General features: G+C 31.4%; 1 protein-coding gene across 1 annotated transcript in view; it reads right to left on the reverse strand.

Annotated features, from left to right (window-relative positions):
• The window catches only part of LOC114335866 (uncharacterized), a 128688-nt gene extending 108549 nt beyond the window's left edge, over nucleotides 1-20139 (reverse strand). The window contains exon 1 of the mRNA XM_028286153.2: nucleotides 19843-20139. The gene's annotated coding sequence lies outside the window, so the exon portion shown is untranslated. The remainder of the gene's footprint in view (nucleotides 1-19842) is intronic.
• Between the last annotated feature and the right edge of the window lie 2498 nt (nucleotides 20140-22637).

A 22637-nucleotide genomic window follows, 5' to 3' on the forward strand; every position in this document is an offset into this window, starting at 1 on the left:
AACTATTGGTTACATTGTCGCCGGCCTCCTGATATACAGTGCGGTGGAATAAGTGTTATAACTTGTTTATTTCAAGAATATAAGCAAAACGCTTGGACAGTTCGATTTTTAAACTAATCGTAGTATATTATAGCATCAACGTTTCGAACTTTACGCGATCCCTCTTCAGGTGACAGACGTAACTTTGATTTTTTTAAATGAGAAAGTACATCATCGGACATCTCATTTAAAAGCTTTTAAAATACTGATTACAAAAATGTATAATACTTTACTCCTATTTGAGAGCGTAGGCGCAAAATTTCGGGCGAAATATTTTTTTCGAATCCTGAGAAAACTGATAAGTATTTTTCAAAAATTTAAACGTATAATGAAAGATTAGATTATTACGAAGGGCTGAAAGTCCCTTAGACTAAACAAAAGGTTATTTTGAATGATATATTTGAAATTAAATAGACTAAATTTTCTCTTTTTTTCACCCCTGTGACATATTAAAATAAACATTAAAGAAGTTCTTAGGGACTCTTTACTCTCGATAATACCGTAATATTTCATTATGCGTTTAAATTTTTCAAAAATACTTATTAGTTTTCTCAGGATTCGAAAAAAATGAATGTATTTAAAAATAATTCGACCGAAATTTTGCGCCTACTCTCTCAAATAGGAGTAAAGTATTATACATTTTTGAAATCAGTATTTTGAGAGCTTTTAAATGAGGTGTCACATGAAGTACTTTCCCATTTAAAAAAATCAAAGTTATGGCTGTCACCTGAAGATGGATCGCGTAAAGTTCGAAACGTTGATGCTATAATATACCATGGTTAGTTTAAAAATCGACCTGTCCGAGCGTTTTGCTTATATTCTTAAAATAAACAAGTTAACAGTGGGGGGATAACATTTATTCCACAGCACTTTATAATCTACTATAAAAAATCTTTCATGTCATCAATTTATTTAATTATTGATAAATAATTACTTCCCTAAAATTTTAATTGAAAATTGCAGATTTTTTTGGAAAAAATCGGATTTTCCGAATAAAATTTTTGTTGAAGGAAATCGGAAAAAAATAACTTTGTGCAGAACTAAATTACGGTGAATTTTTATTTGAGTGTTTTTGGTTTAAAAAAAATCTTAGGAGTTACACCAATTGAAAAAAAAAAGAAGATTTAGGAGTGCTAATTTATTTATAAATAAAATAACACACTTTCTGCGGACTTGTCCTACCATACCCCATATTACTAATATGTGCAATCTTAAGATTCGATTTTAGCAATAAAATAGCTGGTAAATAACTTTTCCCAAAAATGGCATTTTTTCGATACAAATGTTTCGCTGGTTGCGTAGCCAATAAATCCAATAAACCGGAGCGCCAACCCAAATTCTGAGCAGTGCCAACATGATAACGTTAATATCCCCAGTTGTAACTAATATCGAAATGAATAAGAATCGCTATAAATTGCGACCATCATGGCGGACTCGAAATTAAATTGCGACGTCGAAATGAATTAGAATCAGGCCCCAGGAGTGAGTGAAAACAGGCTGAAGAAGAAGAAGATAGAACTATAATAATTGCCAAAGATTTTAGACGCAGCATCACATAGTAGTGACTGTAGAACATAAAAAAAAATGTAAAACGAAGTTCGTTCAGGAGAAAAAAATATTAAAACCAACCTACTATTAATAAAGAAACTTATCCTCGTGCGTGCATGTTATGATCACAGCAAATGCAATATAATCAAATACTTTAAATTCTACAATAACCATACTAATTTATTAATAATAATGTAAGAATGTTGTCTACACAAGGACAAGCTTATTTGCCTGTTTATGATGGAGCATTATAATACATTCCTAAGTGAAATTAGGTAAAAAAACATGTGTCTAAGCAGATGCAAAACTGTTGATATAGCTTTTTAATGATATTCATGAATATTTTGACAATTTTTACAGAACAACAAATATATATACTCAAAAGAATGAAAGAGTTGGCAGGAAATTGATGTATGAAATGTACTAAAATAATAGTATATTTATAAAATTATAGAATTATACCCGAAAAATTCTAGTATAATTTTACACTCCACTGAAATTACTCCCCTTTCTCCTCAAATTCCGTAATGATCCATGAACTTCGAAATCACTGATAACTATTTCGTTCTCTGACTATAGTCCATTCACTCACGGTAAAATATTGCAAAACCTCTGAATTGAAGAACCACTTGGATTAAGATGAAATTTGACAAACACATAGCTAATATTTATGTCAAAGAAAAAAAGTGATATCGTGACGATGTGTACTTTTGGCCTGGGGGTTCTCTGGGGTGAAAAAACATACATTCAAAATAAGTTCGGAAGTGGAAAAACTGACTAATTCTAAGCAACTTTTGTTTTATAGAGTTTTTTCATTAAGTCGATACTTTTTGCGTTATTTGCGAGGGAATGTGTTCATTTTTTAAAAAAGAATCACATTTTTAGACGATTTTTCACAAATAACTCAAAAATAAAATCAAAAAAATATTCTTAGCAACAGTATAGCTTATAAAAAAGTGAAAAAATGGTGTATGTATGAGGTCTGTAGACTGTAGACCCAGTAAAGATCTACAACCAGAGTTGTATATAATTGTATATATATTCTTTATTATAATGGTTGAAGCTAAGGAAAAACAGGTTCTTATTCGTCAAATTCCAAATCAAATATATTAAGCACTTTGAACTGACGAAACTTACAGATTATAAATATAAACAATACGTAAGTAACGTAACTTGTGAAGTGGTAACGATTAATTATTTCATTTAAGGTACTAATTAGGGGGCGATTTTCACGATTTTTTTTTACCACAAAAAAGGACCAATTTTATTTTAAGCGTAAGTTGTTTTCTTTTGTAGCTAGAGACTTTAAAAAAAAAACAAAAAAAACTTTTCACTTTAAAAAAAGTTATGTTTTCCCTGAAAAGAGCTTCATTTTTTGGTTATTTAATGTTGAAATATTCGATTTGGAATTTGACGAATAAAAACCTATTTTTCATTAGCTACAATTCTGCTTCTACTGGGTCTACAGACCTCATACAGTGCGTCCATGAAGTAACACATAAATTAATTATTTCGTAAAACGATGACTTTAAGGAAAAATCCCGAAACAGGTCGATTTTTATTTTTAAATTACGATTTTTTGGCATATATATCATACTAGTGACGTCATCCATCTGGGCGTGATGACGTATTCGATGATTTTTTTGAATGAGAATAGGGGTGATGTGACAGCTCATTTGAAAGGGTATTTAATTATCTATTGACTAATATAAACATTAACATAATACAGTGCCAAATTTTTTTTTAATTAAATTAATTGATAAAAAAGATGAATGTATGTAATTTGTTTAATTTTGCTGCTGTCATATAAAAACATAAAAATGTTTTATTTAAAAAATAAACATTGATTTTCCGGCCATGGGTACATAATTCGCAAATATTTTACGGCTATCCCTACCTTTTCTGTCTTTACATGACAAATTACGTGTAGTAAAATTCACACTGGTATGGATATGTAAATATTACCAGAATGTCATTCTACTTGACAATATCATGATATTAACTTTAAAGAGATGGCTTTTGAATGTTCTTGAATAACTGTTACTTGTATAATTGCAAATTATTAATTCAGTTAATAAATGTAATAATTGTTTCACTAACTACGTATTCAGTGACTGTAATAATTTATATGTACAACAAAAACTAATACTCAATCGAGAAAAGAGGAAAAGTGTTAAAGTGATTTTTTAATTACGCTTACAATTTTGAACATCTTTAACAACAAAATACTTGGATCACAGAATATATTTATTATCCTGATGTATTCTCTGCTTGGATCTTCCACAAATAATACACAATAAATAACTTTCTATTAAGTTCACGTCTTAAATCAATTATCAAATACACTATATGTATATCAATATTATTTAATCAACAACTCAAAATATTCCCGATGTCAAATATTTAAAATTGTCACTGTATGACTGACAATATGCTGACAATATTATATTCGACTGAGTGAGTTGTAAGACAAAGATAGATTTGGAAAATATTACCACTGACATTGTGTTCATTTTTTTCGAATCCTGAAAAAACCAATAAATATTTTTGAAAAATTTAGACGCAGAATTAAAGACTAAATTATTACCGAGGGCCGAAAGTCCCTTAGAATAAATAAAAAGTTTATTTTGAATGAGATATTTTGAAATTAAAAATTACACTAAATTTTCTGTTAGTTTTTCACCCCTGTAACATATTAAAATAAACATTATAGAAGTTCTCAGGGACTTTCAGCCCTCGCTAATAACGTAATCTTTCATTCTGCGTTTAAGTTTTTCAAAAATACTTATTATTTTTTTCAGGATTCGAAAAAAAATTAATCCCCATTTAAATAGCATTGCAGCCGAAAATACGTACCCATCCCCTTAAACGAAATGTTCAAATTGCCAAGAGGTAGGTGGGTGGCAGCTTTAACATTGAATTTAAGCGAAAAGCATCGAGTTTTTTTCCTGTTTTTTGACAACAGTAAAACGTATTTTGAATTAAATAAATTACATACATTCTTCTTTTTGTCGCAATTAATTCAAATAAAAAAATTTTTTGGATCACCCTCTATAAATAGTTATGTTAATGTTTATATTAGTGGTTATAGAATTGAATACCCTTTCAAATAAGTTATCACATGACCCCTGTTCTCATTAAAAACCATCGATTACGTCATCAAGCCCAGATGCATGACGTCAGTAGTATGAGATATATGCCAAAAAATCGTACTTTAAAAATAAAAATCGGCCTGTTTCGGGTTTTTGCCCTAAAGTCGCTTTAGTTACTTTATGGACGCACTGTACATACACCATTTTTTGATAAGCTATATTTTTGCCAAAAATGTTTTTTTCGATAAAATACTTACCTACTTTTTGACTTATTTGTGAAACACCGTCTAAAAACATTGTTTTTTTTTGTTGAAAAATGAACATATTCACTCGCAAATAACTCTCAAAAAGTAATGACTTAGTAAAAACACTCTAAGAACAAAAGTTGCTTAGATTTAGTCAGTTTATTCATTTCCGGATTTATTTTGAACGTATATTTTTGTCACCCCCGAGAAGGGGTGACACCCAGGGTAAAACACACATCGGCACAATATCACTTTTTCTCTGACATGTTAGATATGTCACGATATGTAATACTATGCAATATGCCAAATTTCATGTCAATCCACGCGGTTTTTTTAAATTCGGACAAAACCGTTAGTAAATGGACTAATAAAAACTAAAAGAAACTTATCCCCGTCTATTTTGTGATTACAGTAAAGGCAGCATAAGTAATCAAATAGTTTAATCAAAGTTTAATTAAATTCTACAATAACTGTACTGATATATTAATAATAATGTAAGAATGTCTGTATTTTATATGAATGAATATGAATGTGAAGTACGTATTTAGACGTAACAAAATATTCTTATGAGATTGCAACCAGTTCTCGGAAGATATAACGGTAATTTCTTAGTCGGAAATGAAAAACAGCAGTGCTCCAGGAAAGATGAGGTTTCGATTGAAAGCAAGAGGGAAAAATAATTACCGCTCTTAAAATCCTTTAATATAGGTACACCTTTCAAAAGTTATGCAGTACCTAAAATTATGCTCATTTTCATAGTTGATTGTTTCATGAAAAGATTAACGGATCCCCTTAATTTTTTATTATTTTAGATTTTTTTTGGTATTTACAGTTGGGCAAAGGTTTACTTAGACTTCTTTTTTGAATTTATACCAGTGGAAGAAAATAAATGTTTTTCTTATGTTAAGTTTGAGACACCCTGTAGGAGGACAAGGTACAAGTGTGAGTATGCATCGAAATCATATTGTAGTCTTGTATCTTATGAACATTTTGTTTTTTGAAACAAAGAAAATAGACGGTTTAATTATTTAACATGTCTGTGTTTTAACTGAAACAAAAGTTTGAGACAACCTGTAGGGAGGAGAAGGTACAAAGGTGGGGGTATACATGAAAATTATGTTGCAGTCACATAGTTTGTGAACATTTTGTTTTAGTTTCTCTGATATATTTAACAAGAATAAAAAACCGCACGCCGTAAAAATTAGTGGCGCATACAATATTCCAGCTACAAAAGATCTAATATGAATATTACGTGGCGCGAAAATGTATTTTCATTTTGATGCAAAAAAAATTCTAGTTTTATTTTAAAAGATTTTTTGATAATATTTGCCCAATTTGAAGTAAAACGCGCCACAAAAGAGTAACTTTGATACAGTTTGAATTTTGAAACTCTTTTGTGGCGCGTTTACTTTAAATTTGGCAAATATTATGAAAAAATCTTTTAAAATAAAACTAGAATTTTGTTTTGCATCAAAATGAAAATACATTTTCGCGACGGGTAATATTGACATCAGATCTTTTGTAGCTGGAATATTGTATGCGCCACTCATTTTTACGGCGTTTAGCGGTTTTTTATTCTTGTATCAGGAGTTTTTCAAAGTTATTTATAAATTAAATATATAAAGTTGAATGCAATGTTTCTCGATTACACGTTAAGCTTTATAAATGGTCGCCTTTGTCGCATTATCTCCCAAATGATCTAGTGTCCATCGAATGTACACTAGATTTTTTTTCTATTCGAAATAGATTGAAAAAAATATTGGGATGGCGGGTAAATGAACTCGGATTGCCCGTTGCCTGACCAAATTAGCGTCGTAACCACTACAACTATTTAGGGAATAATCGTTAATTGGATTATACTTTTGTAGCTTAATAACTTCTAAACGGCTTAACCGATTTTGTTCACTAAACATGAGTTTGAAACGTATTGACAAGTAGTATCTTATGCATCTAAGGTCAAGTATGATAACTGAAGCTATTATAGGAATTATTGAGCTTGAAAAACCGTTTTTCCCATAAGAAATAGATTTGATCATACTTATGAAGCCTATAACTTAAAAATTCGAATTTTCCCAGATATAAGGTACATATACACCGTTAGATTCACCTAGAGTCCTTCTACAAACGCTCAGTTATTGGCGTAATTCGTAGGTTGTTGAGTAATTGTCGAAAACCCAAAATTTTCAAAGTTTAGTTTTTCAGTTTTTCGGCTATACTGAGTCGTGTGTGTGTCTGATCCTGACAGCTTAGACACCATTTGAAAGTTTACCTCAACGCTATTGATTTGGTGTATTTACTGTTCTCCTGTCTCTTCTTGAACCGAAGATATATACCGCCAAAAAATATGCCGTTTTGTACCTACATATAGCTGGCTTATGGGTAGTCAAAACTCACAAACTACACCGGTTCTGAATCGGCCCTCACCCCCTCTTCAATACGTGATAACGTAATCATCAATGATTTTTTTAAATGAGAATAGGCGTCTTGTGCTAGCTCATTTGAAAGGTTATTCAATTCTCTATTCAGTAAAATAAACATTAACATCATCATTTATACGGTGTGTCCAAAACCAATTTTTTCAAATTAAATTAATTAACAGAAAAAGAAGAATGTATGTAATTTTTTAATTATAAATCATTTACTACTGACAGAAAACAGGAAAAAAATGTTTATTTGAAAAATAAACATTGCTTTTCGCTTAAATTAAATGTTCAAACTTCCAAAAAGCAGGTGACTAGCGGGAGCTGACTTGAACATTGAATTTAAGCGAAAATCAACGTTTATTTTTCACATAAATATTTTTTTCTATTTTTTGTCAATTAATTTAATTTAAAAAATTGTTTTTTGACACCCTGTATAAATAATTATGTTAAGGTCTACATTACTGAATAGAGAATTGAATAACCTTTCAAATGAGCTAGCACACGGCCCCTATTCTCATTTAAAAAATCATCGATTACGTCATCACGCTCAGATAGATGACGTCACTTGTGTGATATATATGCTAAAATATCAAAATTTAAAAATAAAAATCAACCTGTTTCGGGATTTTCCCTTAAGAGGATCGGTACGTATTTTCGGCTGCAATGCTGTTCAAATGGGGATTCATTTTTTTCGAATCCTGATAAAACTAATAAGTATTTTTGAAACATTTAAACGAAGAATGAAAGATTACGTTATTAGCGAGGGCCGAAAGTCCCTTAGAACCTCTATAATGTTTATTTTAATAAGTTACAGGGGTGAAAAACTAAGAGAAAATTTAGTGTGATTTTTAATTTCAAATATATCATTCAAAATAAACTTTTTATTTATTCTAAGGGACTTTCGGCCCTCGGTAATAATTTAGTCTTTCATTCTGCGTTTAAATTTTTCAAAAATATTTATTGGTTTTTTCAGGATTCGAAAAAAATGAACACAATGCCGTGGTAATATTTTCCAAATCTATCTTTGTCTTACAACGCCGAATATAATATTGCCAGCATATTATATTGTCAGTCAGACACTGACAATGAGTGACAATTTTAAATATTTGACATTGCATCGGGAATATGTTGAGTTATTGATTAAATGTTATTGATATATAGTGTATTTGATAAATAATTGATTTAAAACGTGAACTTAATAAAAAGTTATTTATTGTGTATTATTTGTGGAAGATCCAAGCAGAGAATACATCAGGATAATATATTCTGTGATCCAAGTATTTTGTTGTTAAAGATGTTCAAAATTGTAAGCGTTCCATAACAATATATTATTAAAAAATCACTTTAACACTTTTCCTCTTTTCTCGATTGAGTATTAGTCTTTGTTGTACAAAGAAATTATTACAATCACTGAATACATAGTTAGTGAAAAAATTATCACATTTATTAACTGAATTAATAATTTGCAATTATAAAAATAACAGTTATCCAAGAACATTCAAAACCCATCTCTTTAAATTAATGATGACATTTTCAAGTAGAATGACATTCTAGTAATGTTTACATATCCATACCAGTGTGAATTTTACTACACGTAATTTGCCGTGTAAAGACAGAAAAAGTAGGGATACACGTAAAATATTTGCGAATTATGTACCCATAGCCTTAATGTCGTCGGTTTACGAAATATCGAATTTATTCCTTTCATTTGCACCGTACTGTATAGTTAACAGCCGAATTATCAGTTGTCATACATCGAATGTAGTCCAGCACATCATAAGATTTCAGCACCTCAAAGAGAATCTTGGCAACAGATGCAGCTGTATGGCTTCCCTTAGCATGCTTCTTCTTCTTCTTCTTCTTCTTCTTCTTGTAATAGGACTATGTCCTGTTTCTTCTGTTACAGTCTTTGCTGCGATCCGGAGCTCCAACTCTCGTACCATCGTTTTTTGGGTCTTCCTATGGGTCGCTTGGTGTTGGGCTTCTGTGTTTTCGCCCAATGCGCCATACGTTCAGGGTCCATCCGATCTACGTGGTCCCTCCACATGCGTCGTCGCGCTCTTGTCCATCTCACTACGTCCTGAACGCCTAGCTCTCTCAATGTGTCTTCGTTTCGTACTCTATCTCTGAGTGTGATACCTCTTATGGATCTTAGGGTTTTTATCTCTGTTGTTCTCATTATCTGTTTGGTCTTTGTTGTCTCGGCCCTTGTCTCAGCTGCGTATGTCAGTACGGGTCTAACACATGTCTTATAAATGCGGACTTTGCTTTCGGTGCTCATATATTTATTTATTCCTTAGCATGCACAAAGTCTAAAACAATTGTCTGAATTTATTAAAAAGGTCACCGGGGAATTACCAGACCGGGTAATCAAGAAACTTCAAGATCTTGAAATTTCTTGAATCAAGACAAGATATAAGATGTCAAGAAAACGTCAAGACAAGATTTTTTTAAATTTCTTGATTTTTTTTTCAATACAAGACAAGAAGTTGTTATCAAAACAAGAATTCTTGTCTTGTCGACTCCTACTTCGAATACCTTGAAGAGTCACAAGAAAAATACATACGTTCTCAATTCCATATTAAAAATCCACATCGTCTCTTCAATTCCGTATTATCTTCAAGCAAATTAACATAGAATATTAACATAGAAATTAACATAGATTCTATCACACTGTCGATTACTTGAAGAGACTAAGGGCGATCGCAAACACTGCCAAAAACAAATAGCGCTGATCTAAGAGCTATTTATGAGCTCTCATATTCCGCAAATTAAAAATTTTGAGCTCGTTACACTGTTTTTTTTACTGGGGGTCTGAGTCCCCCCCCCCTACTTAAAAATAGGAATATTGAAGCGATCTTTGCGGCTGAATTACGAGCTATTTATGAGCTCTCGAAGTGATATAGTTTAGATTTTTGAGCTCATCCCCTTCACCCCAAAACAACCCTTTAATTGATTTAACTTAAGAGAAACATGCTGAGAAAAATTAAAATTTATCGTATCGCCGATATAATTCGTATAGCTTATTTATTCTAAGAATAAACTCTTAAATCAGGCCCATTTCGATTATTGAGCTACAACCCCTTCGCAAGAAAACCACCCCATCTTCCCGGCTTAAGAGAGAGTTGTACTTAAAATGAATTAAATTTATATTTTGGCGACTACATATCGTTTAATAATTTATGAGCTCCCAAAATACACGCATTTAGATCATTAAATTGCAATTTCTTTTGTATAGTGCAGTCACTGTAGGGTAAAAATAAACTATTACCTTCAATTTCGGTGAACCTTCATCGATTTTTACGAAAATTGGTGAATGGTTAAAGCATACCTCAAGAAATAAACGTGACATGGTGCCACCTTGCGCCTCTACCCTGAGGGTGGATGCCAACGCTTCTCGGGGGTGAAAATTATTTTATTAAAAATAACTTCAAAAATCGATAGATGGACAAATTATAAACAAAATTTGTTATATAAAGTTATTAAAATAAATCAATACTTTTTGAGTTATTAAAGATCAAAGATTTTAATTTTTCGTCAAAAAAATGCATGCTTTAAAGCGGTTTTAAATAATTTATCATTACCAAAATGGAAGCTTTGAAAAATCTTTTATTATCGATTAAAAGTGAGTTTATGTAATTATTGAATTTTTTTTTTTCGGCGAGTACTCAAATCAATAACATTTTTGGAAATATTTTTTGAGTATAATATGATGGACTCCAACTTCTTCTGAAGCTCATTTGATAGGCATTTCTAAGTACTTTGACAAGTATTTAATAAATGTTATAAAATGCATCGTTTCCCGTTAATTAGGCTTGAATAATAAGATTTGAGTACTCGCCGAAAAAAATACATTCAGTTACCTATAACTTATAATAATAATAATAGTCTCCCGTTTTATACCGCACGCGGCTTTGGGAGTATAGCAGGGTAGTCTGCCATATCTAGGGCCTACGGTATACAAGGAAGGTAACAGGGCCAGTGCTACGCTTCAACCGCCTATTATTACCTCTGGTTTTACCCAAGGTACTCATTTTATTCAGGCTGAGTCGACCTGGGGCCTATAGACATTTTAAAAATGTCTAGTTGTTCTTGCCGGCGCACAGTGGTTCCAAATGCCGAAAACGTGGTCATGAACCTTTAAAAGCATATATTGTTTATACATTTTGGAATTACTTTCGTTCATAAGTGTTTTTGGCATCGCTGATTACGAATCTAACATTATTTTTTCTGAAAAACAAAATGGCGGATCCAACATAGCGGTAAGAAATTAAAAATTTCAATAAAAAAAAAATTGTTTGTCAAATTTGGTAGGTTAAGGTCACTGATTACAAATCTAACATTACTTTTTTTTAAACAAAATGGCGGATCCAATATAAACGAAAGAAATTCGAAAATTTAATTTTAACCGCATTTTTGTTTAAAATTTTATATTATAAGGGACTTTTGAAACTGCTGATTACCAATACATTTTCTTTATAAAGTATAATATTCAGAACCTATTACTTATGTACAACTGCCCATACATACTCAACAATCGCCAGAATCATGTAATATACGTCATTTCCCCCTTTTGTGTTTAAATAACTGCCAGCAATGCATAGGCAGTTATAGGCAGCTAAACCAAAGTGATTCTGTATCTCCTTACTATATATTTTAAGATTAATAAACATTAGTCGCAGAATTATGCAGAATTTTGTACTTTTTGAATGCATCTTTACAAAATTTTAATTATTTCAAGTATATTTTCATTATTTATGCATTAACAAATTTAAGGCATTTATTGTTAATAGATGTTGATTTAACTTACATCTTACATTAGTATATCTTTAAAAAAGAAGAATCTGCTTTACAGCGATAAAATTGATAAACTACAAAACTTTTTACAGCGTTTTCAATATACGCGTTCTTTTTCACTTTATCTGCCGGCCAAAATAACCCCGGACATGGCCCACGTATTCCTGATTTGTGAACCAGAATACATTCAATCTCTTCCTCATACCTGCGTATTAGGACTCTAAGATAGTATGAGAAAACAACTGTAAACATGAAAATCCCTAAATAGGGACTCTTTTTTTCGCCTCATGACCACGTTTTCAGCATTTGGAACCACTGTGCGGCGGTAGGATTTGAACTCCGGACCACCGGCATGCGAGGCAAGCACACTACCACCTGCGCTACGCCGGCCCCCTATAACTTACTTTAAATTAATATTAAAATGTTTTTCAAGTAATTTATTATATTTTTTATTAGCTTCAATTTTGGTAATGTAAACTTTTTGTACAAACTTAGTTTTTGAGTTATTTAAGAAAACTCGCTTTAAAGCATGCATTTTTTTACGAAAAATTTGTCTTTGATCTTTAATAACTCAAATAGTATTGATTTATTTTAATAACTTTATATAACAAATTTTGCTTAGAATGTGTCCTTCTGTCGATTGTTGAAGTTACTTTTAATAAAATAATTTTCACCCCCGAGAAGGTGTGGTAACCACCCTCGGGATATACGCGCAAGGTGGCACCATGTCACGTTTATTTCTTGAGGTATTCTCTTACCACTCACCAATTTTCGTAAAAATCGATGAAGGTTCACTGAAATTGAAGGTAATAGTTTATTTTTACCTTACAGTGACTGCACTATACAAAAGAAATTGAAATTTAATGATCTAATAAATGCGTGTATTTTGGGAGCTCATAAATTATTAAACGATATGTAGTCGCCAAAATATAAATTGAATTCATTTTAAGTACAAGTCTCTCTTAAGCCGGGAAGATGGGGTGGTTTTCCTGCGAATGGGGTTGTAGCTCAATAATCAAAATGGGCTTGATTTAAGAGTTTATTCTTAGAATATATAAGCTATACGAATTATATCAGCGATACGATAAATTTTAATTTTTCTCAGCATGTTTCTATTAAGTTAAATCAATTAAAGGGTTGTTTGGGGGTGAAGGGGATGAGCTTAAAAATCTAAACTATATCACTTCGAGAGCTCATAAATAGCTCGTAGTTCTGTCGCAAAGATCGCTTCAATATTCCTATTGTTAAGTGGTGGGGGGGGGGGGCTAACTCCCCCCCCCACTAAAATATTAAATTCCTGCTCAGTGTAACGAGCTCAAAATTTTTAATTGCGGAATATGAGAGCTCATAAATAGCTCATAAATCAGCGCTATTTGTTTTACAATTTTTGCAAGTGGGGGGGCAGCTCAACACATTCCCGGTAGTCACTTCGAGCGGGAAGCTATTGCAGTGACCGATTCTCGCCACCGACTTGTCGCTCGAAGACTACCGGGAACGCAGTGTGTGCGCCGAGCCCCTTTAAAATACATACAAACCTCAGTCAACAGCGTGTAGCAGCCGCCGGTGGTGACAAGTGGCTGTGTTTGCGAGCTCCCTATTCGCAAAAACAGACGAACCACTCTGCAGCGCTACTCTGTGGATCCACAAAATGGCTTATACAGGCGATTTAGTGGCTGGCCACTGTCACCGATCCTCGTCACTGAGACGTCTATTACAAAATCATTGGGGCTACACATCGCCTGTTTAAGCCAATTAGTGGATCTACAGAGCGGCGCTACGGAGTGGTTCGTCTGTTTTTGCGCTCAGAGTTCAATAAAAAACGGAAGAAAGAAGTCGAGGGCAATCACCAACCCGATAGACAGCTAAAGTTTAAAAATTACTAAACACCAAAACTTCATCAACTCAAAAGAGGGATAGATGGAAAATCGGCATAACAAGAACAATACAAATTCATGGATACATAACATTCATAATCACTACGTATCTGACAAGATGAGACAAGATGAGACAAGGTGAGATGAGTATCTGAAATACCCTTTAAATACTATTAAGAAAATTTAACCAACCATTTAGAGCTGCTCTAAGTAAAATAAGAATGGAACCTCAAGATGGAACCTCAAGAAGATAATTCTCGCCCATACAGCGTTCTCAGCTAATTGAACTTATATACTCGTAGGCTCGTAGATACTGTAATTGTTCCAAAAAATGAATTTTTGAACTTTTTTTGCAAATATATCACTAGTCATTAGCAAGATATATGTATGTTGACAAAAAAAATTCTGATTCGGTTTCTTTGCGGATTTCTGTTTAAAAATGTCCCCTTTAAACAAATAAGAAGGATGCCATTCGAAATTTTTGGCAGGAACTTGATTTTTTTAACAAATACGAAAAAAACACCTTTTTTGTTACAAAAAATATTTTTTTTTAGGTTTTTTGGGTAATTTTAAGCAAAAAAGTTCGACTGTCATTTTTTTTTTTTCTAAAGTGGGTAGTTTTCGAGTTTAAGCTATTTAAAATCTGAAAAATGCGAAAACACGCCTTTTTGAGGCTTGAAAACTAATGTAAATTATTATTTTTGAGGTTGCCTAGTGCCTAAATTGAAGTTTAAACATTTATTATGATGTTTAATCGGGGCTTATTTCAAATTTAGACCATTGTTTTAGTTGTTAATTGCATGTGCATCCACACGACCTTTAAAGCCGCCGCGCCGCGGCGTCCTTCCTCTGCGCGTCGCACTATATGGTGCGTCTTTGTGGCATATACCTATACGTATTTATACGAAAAATTCCCAACAAATACTTACTTGCCATTTATTAAAATTTTATAATTTATTAACATACTTTTTTTAATGATTCATTTATTTATTCAGTTAATTATTGCCAATGTACTTATTAAATTTGCCAATCATATAGTGCGACAGAGACACACCATATAGTGTGAAGCGCGGCGGCTTAAAAGTCGAGTGCATGCGCATAATCATTAACAAATAAAAAAACAACGGTCTAAATTGTAATAAGCGCCGATTACTCTTTTAAATATTGAAATTGAATGTTTAAACTTCAATTAAGACATTTGATAACATCAAAAATAGTAATTTACATAATATGAGATTTCAAGCCTCGAAAATGCCTATTTTCCCATTTTTCAGATTTTAAATCGGCTCGGAATAACTCGAAAACTATCAACTTTTCGAAAACTATCAACTGAAAAATGACAAGAGATCTTTTTTGTTTAAAATGATCCAAAAAACCTAAAAAATATTTTTTCTACGAGCGTGCAAAAATGTCTACTTTCGCACGCATTTTAGTTTAGAAAGTTTTTACTTTTCCGCACGCGTGTTACTTTTCCGCACGCGTTTTACTTTTCCGCATGCGTGTTAATTTAGATAAGTTAATATGGCCTTAAAGTAATTATAATACATGCAATAAACTAATATTTAGATATTATTTACTAATTTAATTCAAATATATCTTATTGTGTTCATGTTTTAATGAAATTAACGTGAGAATTCGATGAAATAAAATAATTTTGACATAATATTCGAAAGTCAAATCAGTAGACAATAACACTGGTTTTGAATCGTCGTCATGGAAACCAAGATCGTCGTCATCCTTGATTACACATTCTTGATTCTTTGACAACCTTGTCAAAGAATAAATTTGTGTATGTATTTTCATATTAATTAAATTAATTGATTAAGATTTGGTCATTTTTTAAAGACTCGTAGAAAAAATATTGTTCCTAACGCTTGCAGGAAGTCTCTTCTCCGCAATCGACTGCTTGCCGAACTCCCGCTTCGCGTCGTTCGGCAAACTGCAGTCGCGTGCGGAAAAGTATGACTTTCTGCACTGGTTAGGAAAATAAGTATTTCGAAGAAAGAAAAGGTGATTATATTATTTGAATTTGTTTTGTTAAACAATTTCTGCCCAAAAATATTGCTTGGTACCCTTCTGACTTGTTAAAGGGTTAAACATTTTTCATACGGGAGAGGGGAGAGGCTCACAACACGGACTTATGGACTAGATATCGGAACCAAAAGTGAGTTCAAACAAACAGATATGTTCCTTTTAAAAAAGTTTCTTTTGTTTATGCAAAATACTATTATATTTGTGTATTCAAGGATTACGATAAAATAAGTGAAAGGTATTATTTGTTTTACTAGAAAATCGGTTTGAGTGAATGGGAATTGAGGAAATCAAATTAATATGGCTAGAAATTAATAAATATTTTAACTACCTACTTACATAAGTAATAACGTTTATACATAAAACAATTATATTTTAAATGTACCAATATATTTTATATATTCAACGAGATAGACGCACACGCGTATACAGAGTGAGTTTTATGTATGGAACGTCTCAATTATCTCGGAAACGGCTTGCACGATTTTTATAGATTTTGGTAGGTAGGTATGTAAGGGTCTTCTAATGCGGCCGATATTTAGTGGTATTTACATTGTTGTCAGACCTTATGATTTTGTGGAAATCTAATGAACTTTCTTACTTCAAATGAAACATCCTGTATATTTTTTGCGTTTTGAAGTCCTTAAGAATTACTGATTAATTTTCATATCATATTCCCTATACCTAAATGCCGTAATTTCGGAGTTATTGCTACATCTATGAAAAAAATTAAAATAAATTATAAAAATCAATTTTTTTGGTCCGGCAGACATTATTTTAGGTTATTTGGATCGTTGGGAACAAAAACGGTCTTTTGTAATTTTCCTCAACATTGATCGTTTTCGAGTTATAAACAATTTAAAACAAACAAACCTTAAATGATGATTTTCAAGACTCAAAAATACAAGTAAAAAATATTATTTTTTTAAATTACGAAGTACCTAAATTGAAGTTCAACTCTTACTTAATCAGTTTCCGATAAGTAATTATAGACAAGGCGAAAACGGCGGGTTCTTTGGAGAAAATACTCCCATGAGATTTTTTTGCATAATCACATTCGTGAGACATTCCAGAATACGATTCAAGAAGTCGCCCACGCGAAAAGTGGTCCAAATTTTTTTTAACAATTTTTTTTTTAATCAAATTGCAAAAATCAATATTTTTGACCAGGACAAATTTTTTTTAGGTTTATTGGACTATTCTGGATAAGGTTTCTTATAATTTTTCTCAAAGTTGATAGTTTTCCAGGCAAAAGCATTTTAAAATTGAAAAAAAACGAAAAATGGCGATTTTCAAGGCTTAATAACTCGGTTAAAAGTTATTACTATGAAAGTCACAAAGTGACTAAATCAAAGTTTAAAGCCACCCCCCCCCCCCCCCAGAAATTTTTGTTATTATTTGATTACTAAGCTGTTATTTTTAAGTAAAAATAATGAGCGCCATGCACGTATTAGGCGGCTGTCCATGATCAGTGCGAAAGGGATGCCATTCAGGCAGTCCAATGGCGCATCTCACTCGCACTCACATTTACAGCTGCGTCAATACGATCTTACAGCTCATTATTAATAAATAAAAATAGCAGTTTAGTAATAAATTAATGACACAAATTTCTTCAGGATCATGAAAGGGGGCTTTAAATTTGATTTAGTATTTTTCTGACTTTCATAATAATAATCTTTAACCGAGTTATTAAGTCTTAAAAATGGCTATTTTCACGATTTTCCAATTTTAAATTGCTTAGAACTCGAACACGATCAACTTTAGAGAAAAATTACAAGAGACCTTTTCTGACCAGAATGGTCCGAAAAATCTTAAAAAAATTGTCCGGGCCAAAATATCGATTTTTGCAATTTGATTAAAAAAAATTGGACCACTTTTCGCGTGGGCGACTTCTTGAAAATTATTCTTGGGTGTCTCACGAATGTGATTATGCAAAAAAATCTCATGGGAATATTTCTTCCAACGAACCCGCCGTTTTCGACTTGTCTATTAGGGCTTATTTCATATTAAAATATTGTTTTTTAGTTGTTAATGCAGCGATCGCCCGTCCTCTCATAAACGCTTCACAATTAAATATTTTAGAATAGATCACGATAAAAATTTTTATGGGGACCTGATAGGGGAAGGTTTGAACTTCAATTTTGACACTTCGATATTTTAAAAATTATATTTTTATTTGTGGTTTTTATCCTTGAAAATCCCCAGTTTTCGTTTGTTTCAGTTTTAAATTGCTTATAACTCGAAAACGATTAACTTAAGAGAAGAATTATGAAAGACCTTTTTTGTTTCCAATTATCCAAAGAACCTAATGATAATGTCTAGCCGGGCAGCAAACATTGATTTTTATAATTTGTTTAATTTTTTTAATAAATGTAGCAATAACTCTGAAATTGCGGCATTTAGGTGTAGGGCATTAGGTCTAGGTATAATGTTGGAAACCGACAAATGCATGAGTTCAAAAACTAAAAAAGCAACTTAAAACTACTATCATTTTCTATACCTATCTCGGGATTTACTCGATGGATTTTGATCGTTTTATTTTTAATTCGTATGTACTTTTTGTGTATATTACAAATAAATATGTAATTTCTCTTGAAAAAATAAATTTCTCCCAAATGTCTATATTTTTAATTATAGGTACTATCATTAAAACATAGAAAAAGTTAAGGTAATAATTATTTATTAAAAAGAATTTATTTCTTAAAGTGTAATTTAACGTTTTCTGTGATTATAAATTAATACTATGATTAAAAAAACAGATTTTTGGAAGAAAATTATGTTTTCAAGAATTGTTTAAAAAAATTAGACTGTTTGTTAATTAATAAATTTATAGACAAATTGCATATTTCTAATGTACCTACGTAGAAATTACATACAAATTAAAAAAAAAGAAAAATCAAGATCCATTGAGTAGATCCCGAGATATAGCAAATTTTATTCCAAAATTTCAAAAATTTGGAATTAGTGTTTTTGACTATAAGAAATTATTTTTTTATCTTCTTTTAATACATATTGATACTATTTAGTCTTTTACTTTTATTTGGCATCCACAGAATTACCCTATCTTTATTATTATATTATGTCTTATGTAATTGAAAAAAAAAGATCTCCGGGATAAACAAATAGAATAATAACTTTTAAACCAATTAAGGATCGGTCTCAAATTTTGAGGGTTTTCTAAATACCCCAATACCCAACTTTGGGTGAAACACTAAAGTTCGAGTTAGTTTTAGTAAACGCTATTAACAAATATCGATTTTCACTTATTTTGTAATTTGCGCAGCAAAAAATTGACTTTTTAACTTTCAAAAATAGGCATTTTGAAGCTTTTTCAATGTTCTAAAAAATCGAATTTTGTAATTTTATGTCGACTATTTAGCTTTTTATTGGAGTGAAAAAATCGAAAAAATCGCGTTTTTCCACTAAATTGTTAATAATTAAAAACGGCTTCGAACTCTAGGCAGGAAACAGGTAGGTAGGTTTTCTTCCTATAGGTATTTATAATAACTAAAAAAGTTGTTAGCTACCAGGATACTTATTTAAGTGTCCTGAGAAAATCCTTCCCCTGGACTATTTATATTCTTAGCGCAAATAGGTATCGTATGGTTTCTAGTTTCTCCAATATCCATTGCTTGACCACTGCCCAGACTATTTCCTATATTTTCTACTACATTATAATACCCTGTATATTATAGGTACTTTGTATTATAATACTAATAATGCCCTGTATAATATACGTATGTATAATACCTTGATATCTTTTAAGGAAGTGCAATTTCATTAAATTACTTACCAACGATGTTGCAAAAACAGAAAGAAATCCACACAGAGACTTTCCACAGTTATTCGCACACACCTAAAAATTCCACAAGAATTTAAACACTCCAATAGAAAATCACTTTTACTAGTTTCCTTCACGATGTTCCTGTAACCCGTTAAAAAGTTCTCGGGAATAGGTTTTTAGGAAGATTCGCCTATTTTTTAATTAAACTCTACAATTCCTTTAAAATTCTTTCAAAAGGTCAATTGTGACGTACACACTAAGTAGGCTGAGGACGCCACAATCTCAGGTAACTATGTAACTTGGCAGGTAAGTGACGACGTTCTGGGCGAGGAGAGGGGATGCGGCTAAGAAGTTTGGTATGGTATTCCGAGGTTGTCAATAATTCTTATTTATATTAAGGTTTACCTATATAACTTTAAAACTAATAGTTATTCTCAAAATTTATTATAAAAATTGCGGCTTCCTAGGTAATCTATCAAAATTAAACTTTTATAATAATTAATATAAGTAGTAAAAAAAATAATATAAAACTTACTCAATTCGTGGTTGCACATAGTTTAATTTTGCTGGCTTGAGCTTTCGACTTTCTCTGCGGAGTTATCTTCAGGAGGAAATCGATTTCGTATAAGTAGTCCATTCCCTTAGTGCCCCAATGCTTGATAGTTGGATACTTACGGTAAGTGGATCACCTTGTACAGCTTTCTTTTGAGAAGAACATTGGTTGTAGACATAAAGACATAAAAATGCGCATGGTTAAATGTGGCATATTTGGTATCCTACTATACGGTTTTAAAAGTAGCTGCTCTGACTAAATCCCTCTATTCAACATTGCCCTAGAAAAAGCTATTAGAGAATCTGGAATAGCAGCAAGAGGGACCTTATTAATAGTAGTGTACAAATACTATTAGTCGGTTCGCTAAATTCAGACACAATTGGCTAGTGATTTTAGTAAATAATTTTGCCAATTTGGTAAAATTGACAAAAAAATAATTACTAAATAGTTAGTAATTTTGTCAATTTTGGCAAAATTGGCCAAAAACAAAAAAAATTATCAACTAAAATCACAAATCACTAGCCAGTTGTGTCTGAGTTTAGCGAACCGACTATAGTAGACGTTTGCAGACGACATTAACATCATAGCAAGAAGAAAGGCGGACCTCAGTTACAGATTTAAGATTTTTTCTAGATATATTATTTTAAATGTACCTATGTAACCAAATCAAATACCATTGAAGACCTCAAAGCTAGAAAATATACACAAAGAAAAACAAATTCCATAAAGATTAAGAAAAGTTGACTTTACAAGTAATAAGACATTTACTCAACACACACGCTACACATTACTACCCTGAGCTAGTGATAACTGTAGAAATTACGTGGCCAAAGGTTTAAAATCAAGGCCAGAAAACAAAGAAAAAATTAGAAAAAGTTAGGTCGGGTATTTTATCAAAGATTAGGTCTGTTCCAGTGCAGAAAATTTACACATTTAATAGTGTAAATGAAAGAATCTGTGGAACAATCTCCTTCCTGTTTTTATTTAATTCAATAATTTTTCCGTTTATTCAGATTTTTAATTAGGTATTGTTCTGAAGCTATGTGGTATTTATGTAATTTATTATTCTAAATGATTTAATGAACTTAAAAAATGATTTTGTTAACGTTTCGACTTCCACTTTGGACGTCTTTGTCAAAATACAAAATATTACAGTAATATAAATTTTAATTAGGTAGTTTGATCAGTATCAAATAAAAATTTTAAGTGAAAATTACAGAATATAATAATTTTCAAAGATTGCTAAAAGAAAACAAAATGTACTAATATTAATCTTTAGATAGAATATTAAGAAAATTATTTTGCTGCTTCTATTGATATTACCTATAATTATTAAATGAATAAATAAGTAGAAAGTAGTGGTAAATCTAGGTACCACTAAGATATGGCAACGTACCATGGGTCGTGTGGTGCTGGTACCGCACTTGTAATAAATAACAGGTGATTATGTCTATACGTATGTAATACCATACCTTTACAAAATGTAAGGAGCTATATTGATAAATTAGTGGAAGCCTATTTTTTAAAAATATAAGCTAGGCCAGGTCAATATATATCGGAAAGTACCCTTTTTAAATCAACTTTTGTAGGTACTGATTTAGTCAACTGTAATTATTTATATACAGGGTGCGGTATTAGTGCGAGGATTAGTGCAATTACTCGTTTGTTGTAAGAGATATAAAAAATGATTAGATAAAAGTTGGGGCATAGTCAGGACCATAAATTAAAAATATTTTCAAATATAGGTTCAGGACCACCCGTATTGACAGGGTGAAACAAACATCTTTTTTTAATGGAACACCCTGTATATTTTTATATTTTTGGATTCTCCTCAATTGATTTCTTGAAATATATGGTTTTGCAATGCTGTACGAGGTAGTTTAAAAGATAATTACGTTTTTTTTGTGAATTTCGTAGCAACATTCATACCCTGTAGAATTGCAGTGATCTGACATCAAAAAATATATTTATGTTCAAATGATTTTTAATATAGTCTACTATTGTTAAAAATTATTAATATAGCGAAATGTTTAATTTTTTTTCGAAACTCAGAATGAATATGAGTCATAAGAATGAGTTTTCCTAAATGGAACACCCTGTATTATAGTATTACAATGCTATTTTATGGTACTTTTTATTTATTAACGATTGCCTATACCTGTTGCTTTAATTCAGGGGCCTCATTTGAAAATTACTGAAATTTACAAAAAATAGATCAATTTTGTATTATGTTTGCATATATAAAGTATTG

The sequence above is a fragment of the Diabrotica virgifera genome, chromosome 2 (assembly GCF_917563875.1).
Source record: "Diabrotica virgifera virgifera chromosome 2, PGI_DIABVI_V3a".
Lineage (NCBI taxonomy): Eukaryota > Metazoa > Arthropoda > Insecta > Coleoptera > Chrysomelidae > Diabrotica > Diabrotica virgifera.